The sequence below is a fragment of the Biomphalaria glabrata genome, chromosome 7 (genome assembly GCF_947242115.1).
Source record: "Biomphalaria glabrata chromosome 7, xgBioGlab47.1, whole genome shotgun sequence".
In the NCBI taxonomy this organism is placed as follows: domain Eukaryota; kingdom Metazoa; phylum Mollusca; class Gastropoda; family Planorbidae; genus Biomphalaria; species Biomphalaria glabrata.
In genome coordinates this window covers 8,227,281-8,239,629 of record NC_074717.1, presented here as the reverse complement: position 1 = coordinate 8,239,629, position 12,349 = coordinate 8,227,281, and positions in this window count along the sequence as shown.

Below are 12,349 nucleotides of genomic sequence, written 5' to 3'. Positions count from 1 at the left end.
TGACAGGGAGCCGAACATCACTGAAAAAAAAACAACGAACAACGTGGCTTCATAGTGTTTCGTAAGTCTAGATAGCAAAGGCCGGATATAATACGAGGGTCTCTCGGTAGTCTTAATACACGAGCATAGAAACCAAACAATCGAAGGAAGTTTAGGATGTTTTTGTTCAAAGAACTTCAAAGCACAGTGTTGGTACAAGAACGTCTTCTGGTGTCGATACAGTCCAAGTTAGAGAGGGCACATACGTTTAGGAGCGAAGTAAAGTTAGAGGCGATAGCCATTGCGCATGGCTTTGAGTGTACAGAGGTACAGTAGTGTCTTATGTCAAAAACCAAAACGATGGTTTACAATAATATCATACATACACTAACAATGAAATGATGTTATCCATGAGACACACTACTGTTTCGTATCAAAACAAAAGATGTCTTTTACTAAAAAAACAAAAACATACAGGAAAGGATAATGGACAAAGTAGACATAATATTTACATAAACCAACTTATTACTAACAAATAAATAAAGTCTACTTAGCTCATTATCGAAACACTCTTCCCATAACAGTGGCACACTCCTCTTGAGTAACACAGTAATAATACAACACAAGTATTAGTTAAACATTATAGAGATTTAGTTCAAACTACACTGGTCAGCTCAAAGACTCAGAGAGTGGCAATTGTAAACAGTTAACAGGTACTTAACTAAAGTATTAATGGGGACTAACTCTTATTGAAAACAAAAGTAGCTACCCTTAGTGTCCCTCTTGTCACACGGCCTCAGAACGAGACAGCTGGAGGTCACTCACGAAGGTCGCGGGATACACATATGAGACCAAACGAAAATCCGCTGCCGAGGACAAACGCAGACGGGAAAAGAAAATATAAATAGATCGCCTGCGGACAATGGCTATGCTTTACATGGATGTGGCAAAATATGTAGGTCACAGCTGGGACTGCGCAGCCACGGGAAATACTGCATTCCTCAATAATCTTCGGACTCGAAGACAAGCCTTATAATTATTATTTCAGGGTATAATACAGGAGCGCAGAATTAGGTCCAGGTAGGAAAAAACAAAAACAAGAGCAAAATGAAAATAAAAATAAAATAACTGTCAAATCTTGACATCATTCTAAGTACTTCTGTTTGAAAGATCATTAAAAAAAATAACGATTCTAAAATGCCCAGCTACACTAACGGGTGTTGTATTTATGAGAAATGTCTAGATGTAGGTCTTAGGCTAAAGGTTGTGTTGTCTTGACTCGGGGTATGCAAGGGAGGGCATGTGAACTGAACGCAATAAATTTTAAGTTTAAAAAAAAAAAAGGTATTGTACCGTTTTCAAACATTGAAATTTATAGGGCAGATGATCTAAAGGTCGTCTGTTTCAATGGCTTACGGTTAACGAGGGTGTCTTATAGCCAGAGCATGATGAAGACTCACAGCCTGTTCGGTGGGTGGTGTTTGCCCTCCCTGTTGGGCCATGGAGTCTGCAATAGTGTGGTCAGTCACACCTATGTGACTCAGTAGCTACTACTATTTTACAGGGGTGTTTAATTCATTAGAAGATTGCATTGCCAAAAACACAAAAGACAAAACCCTAAGTTCCAAGTTTTCACAACATTGAAGTTTAACATTGTCCAGACATTGCTCAAACTTGACGATCATTAGGTTGTCTATTGTTCTCTGTGGTAGACACATGTATGTATAAATGTGTAATACATGCCAAATTAACGAAGTCCTTGAAGTTGGGATTCCTTCAAAAGGAACAGTCTTTAGTTTCTTAAGTGCATTTTTTATCTGTTATCTGAGCAGTCAAAGTTATTGAGAAGTTGTACATAGTTTATGATCAAATACTATATTGTATCTTTTCAGCCTGTGGTGATTCTAACTGAACTCCAGGACCTCTCGGTGTCAACTGGTGAAGATTAGTTATTCCGGGGTTTCACTGGGGAAAAAATAATCCCCAGACCAGACATATTTGTATTCATAATCTACATAGTCCACTAAATTCCTTCAATGTTTGGTTTGATGACAGGTTAACTTCTGGAAGCTGGTGCAGTTCTGCCTACTTGTTTCTCGACGGTAATGAGTAGAAACGGTCAGACTAATAAGGTTCCTTTGGACCTCTACACAATGGCGCCGAGCTCACGTCTTTACGTGAGGATGGCTGTGTGTTGTCCAGGAACATTGTTGATAAGCCCAGCTTTAAGTATATAGTGTTGGACATAAAAACATCAGAACAATAGGAACTCAAGCTGACCTGTCAGCTGGTAAACGCACCAACAAAATCATTAACTACTAGTCGACCGGCGGCGTAGCATACGCCGCTATTTTGCAGGACCGGCTTTAGGCCACTGCAACCTATGCGACCGCAGTGGGCTCCGCACTTTCATAGGACCCGCGGTAATTCTAGGCGTATAAATTATTAAATCAAACCATTTTATAACTTTTAACAGATTTCCCGCGGCCTGCTGTCGATTTACCAGGAGCTCCTGGAAATCTCCTGAAATTTCAAAATATACGAAAAAGTCCTGGAAATATCCGGAAATTATTAAAATCTTTTGAAAACTCATACAAATCGCCTGAAATATATAGACAAAAATTGTCATTTTGAGGTGTCATTCAATATGGAAAACGCCAATCCTAAGCGCGATAAAAAAAAAAACGGCATTTTGCAATACCCGTAAATGTGGAATCTAGTGAAAGAAGCTTCTCGCGCCTCTAACTAATGAAGAATTACTTGAGGTCAACAAATTCTCGTACATAGATTAAAGCATTTGGCAATTCTTGCTATTGAGCGTGATCTATGTAGGCAATAGAATTTTTATGATATACTGTATAACTTCACTACCCGCAAGGCTCGTAAAGTAATTATGTACGTAGTAAAGAATGAATAAAATGCAAAGACGAATTTATTTTGTAATACAAACTATTAAGTTTCACTTATTATCCGTATCCCTACCCAAACTTGGCCCCGCGAAAACTGTTTCGCATTGGGCTCCACAATGGTTTAACCCGGCCCTGTTATTTTTTCCCCTCTTAAATTACGTAGGGTAACTCTAGTCCGTCGACTTGCAGAAATAAAAGAGTGATCGTTCCATTACGTGGTGTCCAAACTCGTGAGCCATGAAGAGAATTATATAGATAGATAAATGAACAATTTGGGATATTCGCTATTTGTAATGAACATGAAAAACTGATCTTGTTTAGACCACTCGCTTTTGCTCCTATATCTGCGACTATAACCTTATAATTGATGAACTCATGCGAGTCTATAGTGCATAATTTGTTATAAATTTTTTATATATGCAATACTGAAGAGATTACATTGCCAACAACACATACGACACTAACATAAGTTTATGGTTTACACAACAGTTCACGTTAAAATTGTTCATAAACTGTCCAAACTTGACGATCACTGGGTTGTTCATTGTCCTTTGCTGTAGACAAATGAAGTTTTTGCGATACTTTCGGTATGGTCACAGTCATCATTTCCTACTTATTTTAAACTATAGTGTGTATTTGTCATAACAAACAAGTAGATTTGCAAAGTAACATGAATGATAAATTAATGAAATAATCTTGGTTTATATGAAGTTTAAATACTGTACAGATAATGTTTGATTCAAAATTACAGGAGATGCATGTCATGTAATATTAGGCCATTGATGTCTATCATATTATTATTATGAATTATTACTAGTACTATTGCTTTTCTAAAATCTCCTTGGTGGAATTGAGAAAAAAAAAAAGAAGGGGAGAGAAGTGAGGTATCTGAAAGAGGATTTCTGTGCTGTCTTGAGGATTAATAATAATAATAATAATTGTATTTATAAAGCGCTATTAACAAACACAATGTAGGCTCAAGGTGCTGTGATAACATTACAAACACAAACTCATGAGCTAAAATGACAATTAATCTAAAAAAGTTTTAAACAGATAAAGGTCTTAATGCTCTTCTTAAAAGTGGTGCAGAATGTTGTCGGTCAATGGGGAGTGATTTCCAAACCTTTGCCCTGTGCACAGAAAAAGCCCGCAGACCGTAGCTTTTAAGGGAGAAACGTGGCACCACTAAAAGCGTTGAGTCCATTGAGCGCAGAGCTCTCTAAGGGACATATGGAGTAATCAGTTCGCTAAGGTACAATGACATTTCTTTGCTGTAGATACACTGATGACAAAGTGTCGCCACCTTGAAGTCTATTCTCGCTTTTACGGGAAGCCAATGGAGCGTGCGCAAGAGCGTAGTAGCAGAATCTTGTCTTGTTTTTCTAAGGACTATTCGTGCGGCGTTGTTCTGTATACGTTGCAGCTTGGCTATTTTGTCATCAGGTATACCTGCTAGCACGGCGTTGCAGTAGTCAAGGCGGGAGAGTATGAATGCCACAGCTAGCTTTTTTGTTGACTCCGTTGTTAAATATGACCGGGTCTGGCCTAATCTGCGCAGCTGCATATAAAGACCCTTGCAGAGCTGACTTGTGTGTGGGTGGAAAGATAGTATTTAGTCGAAGAAAACTCCTAGATTCCGCACTACATGGACATAAGGAACCTGGCAGTTCGTGATAAAAAGAGAATCTGTGCTCTCGACTTTTGAGGCGTTGTTCCGAGTGTCAATCTTAATTATTTCTGTCTTGTCTTCGTTCATCTTGAGCTTATTCTCAACCATCCAATCGCTCACCCTTGCAACGGTACCATTGATTTTCTCTGCCAGATGCTACAGCTCTGATGGTAATGAGGAATAGTATAACTGAGTCATCGGCAAAGAAGTGGTATAAGATGCCGGTTGGCTGTATGACACCGCTGAGTAGGTATGTATACATTGTGAGCAGTACTGGGCCCTGGGGTACTGAATGAAGTAAAAGCAACTAAACTCAAATGAAATACCGAATTCTATAGTCCATATCGGGATTTGAACGCGATCCTATTCAGCAAACCAGAAAGCGCTATACGTCCAAAAAGAAATAAGCGCAGTATTTCATGCCGATACTTGGACCCAGCCGTGACTTACATATTTAGCAGCAGTAAACGCAAAAAAAGAAAAAAGCCATTGTTTGTAATAACATTTCTAATGATGGCATACATCTAAACTGTGTATCGCTTAGTTTCCTGACTATTATTCTTCTTTCTTATGTTAATATGTGGCAAACGTTATTGTGTTAAAGTTGCATATTAATCAATCTAATTTGTTATCTATAGCTTGTAGTTGATTGATATCTATTCATGTGCCTTTAACAAAATGTATATATATTTGTATTACGTTTTGATACTAGCGCACCCTTGACATTACGTGGTCAATTATTCCCATCATTAGATACATACGATACATACTACACTGGTCGATGTTTACAAAACGATGGTATCACCATAAAAAGGGGTAAACTCATTGTTTCGAAAAGAAGCGTGTTTAAAAACGTACAATTATGACATTGTCTTTTGTCAATAAAAGAAAAATGCACTGAGCCCGAAAATAAGGAAGATTGTTAAAATGGGTATGAAGATCTATGTTTGAAGGTCTATGTTTGAAGATCTATGTTTGAAGGTCTATGTTTGAAGATCTATGTTTGAAGGTCTATGTTTGAAGGTCTATGTTTGAAGGTCTATGTTTGAAGATCTATGTTTGAAGGTCTATGTTTGAAGATCTATGTTTGAAGATCTATGTTTGAAGGTCTATGTTTGAAGATCTATGTTTGAAGGTCTATGTTTGAAGATCTATGTTTGAAGGTCTATGTTTGAAGGTCTATGTTTGAAGATCTATGTTTGAAGGTCTATGTTTGAAGATCTATGTTTGAAGGTCTATGTTTGAAGATCTATGTTTGAAGATCTATGTTTGAAGATCTATGTTTGAAGATCTATGTTTGAAGGTCTATGTTTGAAGGTCTATGTTTGAAGATCTATGTTTGAAGGTCTATGTTTGAAGGTCTATGTTTGAAGATCTATGTTTGAAGGTCTATGTTTGAAGATCTATGTTTGAAGATTTATGTTTGAAGGTCTATGTTTGAAGGTCTATGTTTGAAGATCTATGTTTGAAGATCTATGTTTGAAGATTTATGTTTGAAGGTCTATGTTTGAAGATCTATGTTTGAAGATCTATGTTTAAAGGTCTATGTTTGAAGGTCTATGTTTGAAGATCTATGTTTGAAGATCTATGTTTGAAGATCTATGTTTGAAGGTCTACGTTTGAAGATCTATGTTTGAAGATCTATGTTTGAAGATCTATGTTTGAAGACCCATCAATGACACACATATTTTGCTACTACCGTTGCAGTAAGGCAGATACAAGATTTTGCTAGACTTTGAGGACGGGGGATGAGAAGGGAACAAATTTAAAATTCTTTTCACTTTTGGATTAATCAGAAGAATTCTTTAAAGTTTTCAAGAAAATACCTCCTGGTCAGAGAAATAAGATGTTCAATGATTTAGATCTCTGGTCAAAGAGCATATTTACTGATGTATGTTTTTTATCAAGTTAATTTTAAAATATAGTTTTCAAAGTTAACACTGCGATGTTATTTCTTACCATCCTTTAGGACTTCCTTCGGAATTGCAGGTTTCTGGTAAACCTGCCTCCTCGAAGGTTAACGCAATGGATCTACATTAGAAGATGACATGAGGATCTGTACATATTTTCTTAAAATAATACAATAATACAAAAACTTAGTTTACCATTGAGTTATTTCTCTTATAATTATTTTTTATTGACAGTTTTTGCAATTGAACATTACAAACAACGAATTACAGCTGCATATGTTAATATATTTATTTTAAAAAGTATTGATATATTAAACAGTAGAAAATTACATTGCCAAAAAACACAAAAGACAAAACATATTTTCACCCCGATCAGGGTTAACATTAGACAGAAATTGTTCAAACGTCAAGATCAGTGGGTTGTCCACTGTTCTTTGTTGTGTCACATAACAAACAAACAAATTCCTTGAAACTGGGATTCGTTTGAAAGTCTTTAGTATCTAAACTTCCTAGAAACAAAATTCTAAATGTTTGTATCGGTGCGTTTACCTCCTGACATCTTCCTACCCCTATTCCCTTAATTTTTTGTCATCCTGAGAGTGTCATTCAGTGTAAGACTCATCCATTTTTCTTTGGCAATCCACTCTTCGCCCTCTTCCCGGTTGTGTCCCTTATAGGTAAGTCTTACGCAGTCCGAGCCATGGCCGAATCACGAGAAGCTGGCTTTCTTATTTCAGGGGGTGGGGGGGGGGGGCATGAAATCCACCCTGAGACCCGATGGACATTTCGATCTAGTCGCGATCTTCCTCCTATATAAATATTGCCTGACGAAGGTGTTTTTTAGGATGGATTGCCCCACACGAGGAGACTGGGGTTCAATGCCAGTAACAGATACGCCAGGATGGGGTTGGCAACAATTAGTAACGTCAAATAGCTTACCAAACTACTATTATACCATTGCTTGCTTTTCCCCTGCAAGTTTCCAGTTAGATGATGGTATGGTTCTCATTATACTCCTGCCGTCTCTCTCTACAGAATCTCACTCATGCGATTAGCATATTTCCTGAACTTAAGATAACAGAAGCAGCACAAAAAAACACTTAGTTCCAGCGGAATGATGATAAGATCCAGATGAGCAGTGCATTGAAAGATTCATCTCCGAGTCGAGTTACTGACTGCATAAATCTTGGAGCTTTACTTTTTTTTTTTCTATTCAAGAATAGTATCTCTATTTTTACTATAAACACCGCTACCTCCGTCACACACATACACAAAGTCACACACACACGCGCGCACACACACACACACGTATAAAGTCCTTCTACCTGATTCCACGAAGTAGATGTAGATTAAGATGTAAGGCTTACCTTCAAGTTCTGTTCCTCATTATCCTCAAACATAAAGGCACGACCCAAATCTGTCGGCACCATCTCCCAGCACGCGCCACATCGAGACAACTAATTTATCACACTAACATGTGGGTGTCTAAAGACTTTTGCCCCTCCTTGAACGCATGCACAAGGGTGGCAGTAAGCGGAGCCCCAGATGAGTGTCAAAGGGGGACCCCACATGTTTTATTATTGGATGTTAGTGACCAAAAAAAAAGCCTCACGATCGCACCCTCAGTTTGCCTTTTTGTGATCTATAGGCCAGATAATGGTTGAATGTTAACTAGATTGTCCTGTGACCAGCACAGCGACCAATCGTTTTTATTAACTATTGTCAGATACCAATTAAAATTGGGTGGATTCAGGGGCGTCCTAAATATCTGAAACTTAAGATCCTCGTCGAGTTTCAAACCCGAGACCCCCTCGGTTCGGGAAACAGGCGCTTCACCGCTCAGCCACCACTACCTCTTATATTGTTCTAGGCTGAAGCGTTACATGCTATGAATATAATCTACTAGTTTTAGCGCTGATATTTCAAAACACTCAATGAAGGGCCGGATAGAATGGTGCATTTTCTAATAATGCAGAACTGAAAGGCCGAGGGAAAGAAATAATAAAACACTAGTTTGATGTCAGGTGCCGATATAAAATTTCAAACTACAGCGCGAAGGCTAAGTGCTTAAAGGCTTGGCTTTCGAACCTGGGGTCCTGGTTTCAAATCTTGGCAAAGACAGAGTTTTGAATTTCAGGATTTTTAGGGTGCCCCTGAGTTTACCCAGCTGTAATGGGTTTTGAGGTTGAAAACCTCTCTTCAGTATTATTCTAAAGCAAACAACAGTCACTAATTATGAATACTTGCACTGTGTGAATGTTGTTCGTATTTGCATCTATATTGTATTGTTACAGTAATTACTTTGAGGTGGTCAAATCGTAGTCAAACTGAATTTCCATTTGATTGGACCAATAAAAAGTATCTTATCGTATCTCTTATGTTATCTTAAGGCCGTTCTTATAAGCCGAAGTTGAAAGTCACAGCCTTAACCGAGATTCGAACCCGAAGGCCCTCAGTTAGGAAGCCGAGCGCTTTACCATTCAGCCACTAAGCCCCCTTCAAGAGTTAAACAACAAACATTTAATAGCAAGAATGCCACAAATACATAATACATTTAGTGCAACGGGACGCACATCCTAGTGCCAAATCATCAAGTTTTAGACAAGTGTTAGTGAGACATTAATAAATGAGCTACTTAAGTGTTTTTTTCTCATTAAATCATTTCTCTCTTCCAGGTCTCTACTTCCTGGCCTGACAGTTCAACACAGTGATAAGCACGCAGACAGAGACACACACACACATGCTCTGTATACCTACATAAACAACAATTATTAAATACTTGGTGTCTCGTTTCTTCAAGTTTAGGTTGTCTTGAGGTCAAAGCACAAGAGTTGTCTTTAAGTTCTCTAAAGGTCTGGGGCAATGCGGCCAGTTTGACATTGGGTAGGGTACGGTTGACTTTACGGAAATGTTTATTTCCACGGGTCAGACATTCTGCCCTAGAAGGAAAAGTCAATATTTAATTATTATGATACAAAATGTAGAGGAAAAGAGAAAAGAAACTGTATTGGTCTGGATTTCTTTTTTTCTTTTCAACAATCAATCTCACTCCAGCCAAAGGCAACTGTCTTCATAGCTGCCGCCATAGAGTCCCCCCATCATTTAAGTGATAATCTTCAACTCTGAAGGAACATCCGAAATATGCAAAACATTTTACAAACAATCCTAATGTAGAATTGATATGTCGCAAGATAACTTTTTTTTTTTCAAACCAATACAGAAAACAAAAATATATAACTGATCTTTTGTTTTTATATTCAGACATACAAAAATAAATAAAATTTTAAAAAAAATCAAACAAAGGTTATCGAAGGGAAACAAAAACCGTGTTGAATTTTCTAAGGGAAAATAATTAGCCGTGTATATGAAGACTGATAGAATAATTTCCCTTGTTTGTATCGGACAAAATAATTAGTTACCAATAAGTAGTAGTGTAATTGGTTAACATTTTTCAATCATTCATGTCTTGTCTTATTTAATTTGTGTCATTAATCTTTTTGTCCAACAACGTAATAGATATCTTTATAGATTTATTTATTATAACTAGATTAGGTTCTCTAGATCTAGATTGAATAGACTCCAGAACTACAGTATATAGGCCCTACTATAGATAATATGGTATATATTATATACTATTGATTTTGATCGAAATAAGATTTAAAGTTATTTAGACTTTATAGATCTATATCTAGAATAGTTATATTAGCTTAATTAGAGTCCAAGATCAACTGAGAACTAGATTTACATTAGTTCTAGACTAGATCTACACATTCTAGAAGTAGAATGTCTAGAGTTATAGAGTAAGAGTCTCTACTAGACAGTAAAAGTTAGTCACTTAGTCGTCTTAGTAGTCTTGATAGTATTCCTAAAGTTTCTAGATTTCTTAAGTAGATCTATATCCATATAGTCAAGTTCTAGATCTAGATCCTCTAGATCTACATCTCTATAATATGTCTACTTCTAGACTGTTGCATTCAACTTCAAGTAGATCTAGACTTGACTCTTGAGACTCTTTCGACATCTATTGCCAGCGTAATTTCCTTGTTTAAACCAATTTACACGATTCCTTTTTAAAATATTGTTTGATGTAAAAAAAATATTAGATTTAAAAATTTAAAAAGAATTATGCAAAGTTATAGATTCTAATCTACGTAGGACTAAGTCACTAATGTGTCATTTCAGCTGTGGTTAAGCGTCCATTGACGATCAATTCTATAAATGAAAAAAAAACAACATGTGAACCAATCGTATTAGACTTGTCCGTTAACAGATATATATATAGGTCTTAGCAGTTCTTTTTATATTCAAGAAACGCATTTATATAGGAGGGAAGAAAGTTCAAACTTAAATAATTATTTTTCATTGGATGTCTTTTTATAGTCTGACCTTAGAGAAAAAAGGACGAGCGTTTTAATGAGGCCAAACATGGCGGGGTCCCTATAATTATTGTTTATGAAAATCAAGTAAAAACAATGGGTATTTTGGTCATTTTCAGCTCTTTTTATGACAAGGTGACCATTATTAAATGCATTTTTTTACATAATAAATAATGTTTTTCAATGTTATCATTAAGTAAAGTGCGTGTAAGACATATTGAACTAATTGAAACGTAAAAACTAAAAATAGATTTTTTTTTTCCCAAAACCATCATATTTGAGTGTTTTCCCGGCCCTTAATTGATATTCACGAGACTTAAAATTCAAATACGAAATACTTTATATTCATTTTGCTAACACCTAAGAATAAAACATTTAGTACATGAATAATTAACTTGATTAATAAGCTTCTTATAATCGGTTAACCGGTGTCATATGTCTATTAAAAAAAACCCACCTCAGTCTTGGTCTAAATGACCAACGTAATCTTATACTGGCAAATAAAACCCAACAACAACTAACTACTGATAAATAAATCAAAGATATCGGTCCTCTATGATTAACATTCTACTAAACTGACCTTGCTCTGACACTTATGCCTCTTAGGCTGTACTGCGACGATGGATTAAAGACTAGACATGGCGGGTATATTACATTGAACAAGTGTGCATGATTAAGACCTATGTACAATCTCTATATAAACTTTACTGTTCAACAATGGTATATGGTCTGGTCATGAAGAAGCATATGATAGAGCTACATTTAAGCCTGTCCTCGGCAGCGGATTTTCTTTTGGTCTCAAATGCGTATTCCGCGGCCTTTGTAATTGACCTCCGGCTGTCTCTTTCTAAAGCCGCATTCAAGTAGGTGATATCTTATAAGTCAATTAATGCAAGTTGGCATATAAGCTGGTCTTGCAAGTGTTTCCGTGGGGCACCTCTGCTACGTTGACCACTTGGAAAATAAAATAAAAGGAAAACATTTCTATCTTTCAGTGTTTGTCTTGTGTTTTATTTCAAAGTACTACTTTGTAAGCACTCAACCTACTTAGACTTAGATCCTTCCGCGCTGTTCGGCGCATTGGGCGGCAAGCTGTCTCCGAAAAGATATGTCACTGGCACAGAATTTAAAAAAAAAAGAATAAGCCAATATTGCTGCTTGTACTCGCAAAGGTAATACCCAAATTAGTCCTAGAGTGAAGGTAATACCCAAATTAGTCCTAGAGTGAAGGTAATACCCAAATTAGTCCCAGAGTGAAGGTAATACCTAAATTAGTCCCAGAGTGAAGGTAATACCCAAATTAGTCCCAGAGTGAAGGTAATACCCAAATTAGTCCTTGAGTGAAGGTAATACCCAAATTAGTCCCAGAGTGAAGGTAATACCCAAATTAGTCCTAGAGTAAATGTAATACCCAAATTAGTCCCAGAGTGAAGGTAATACCCAAATTAGTCCCAGAATGAAGGTAATACCCAAATTAGTCCCAGAGTGAAGGTAATACCCAAATTA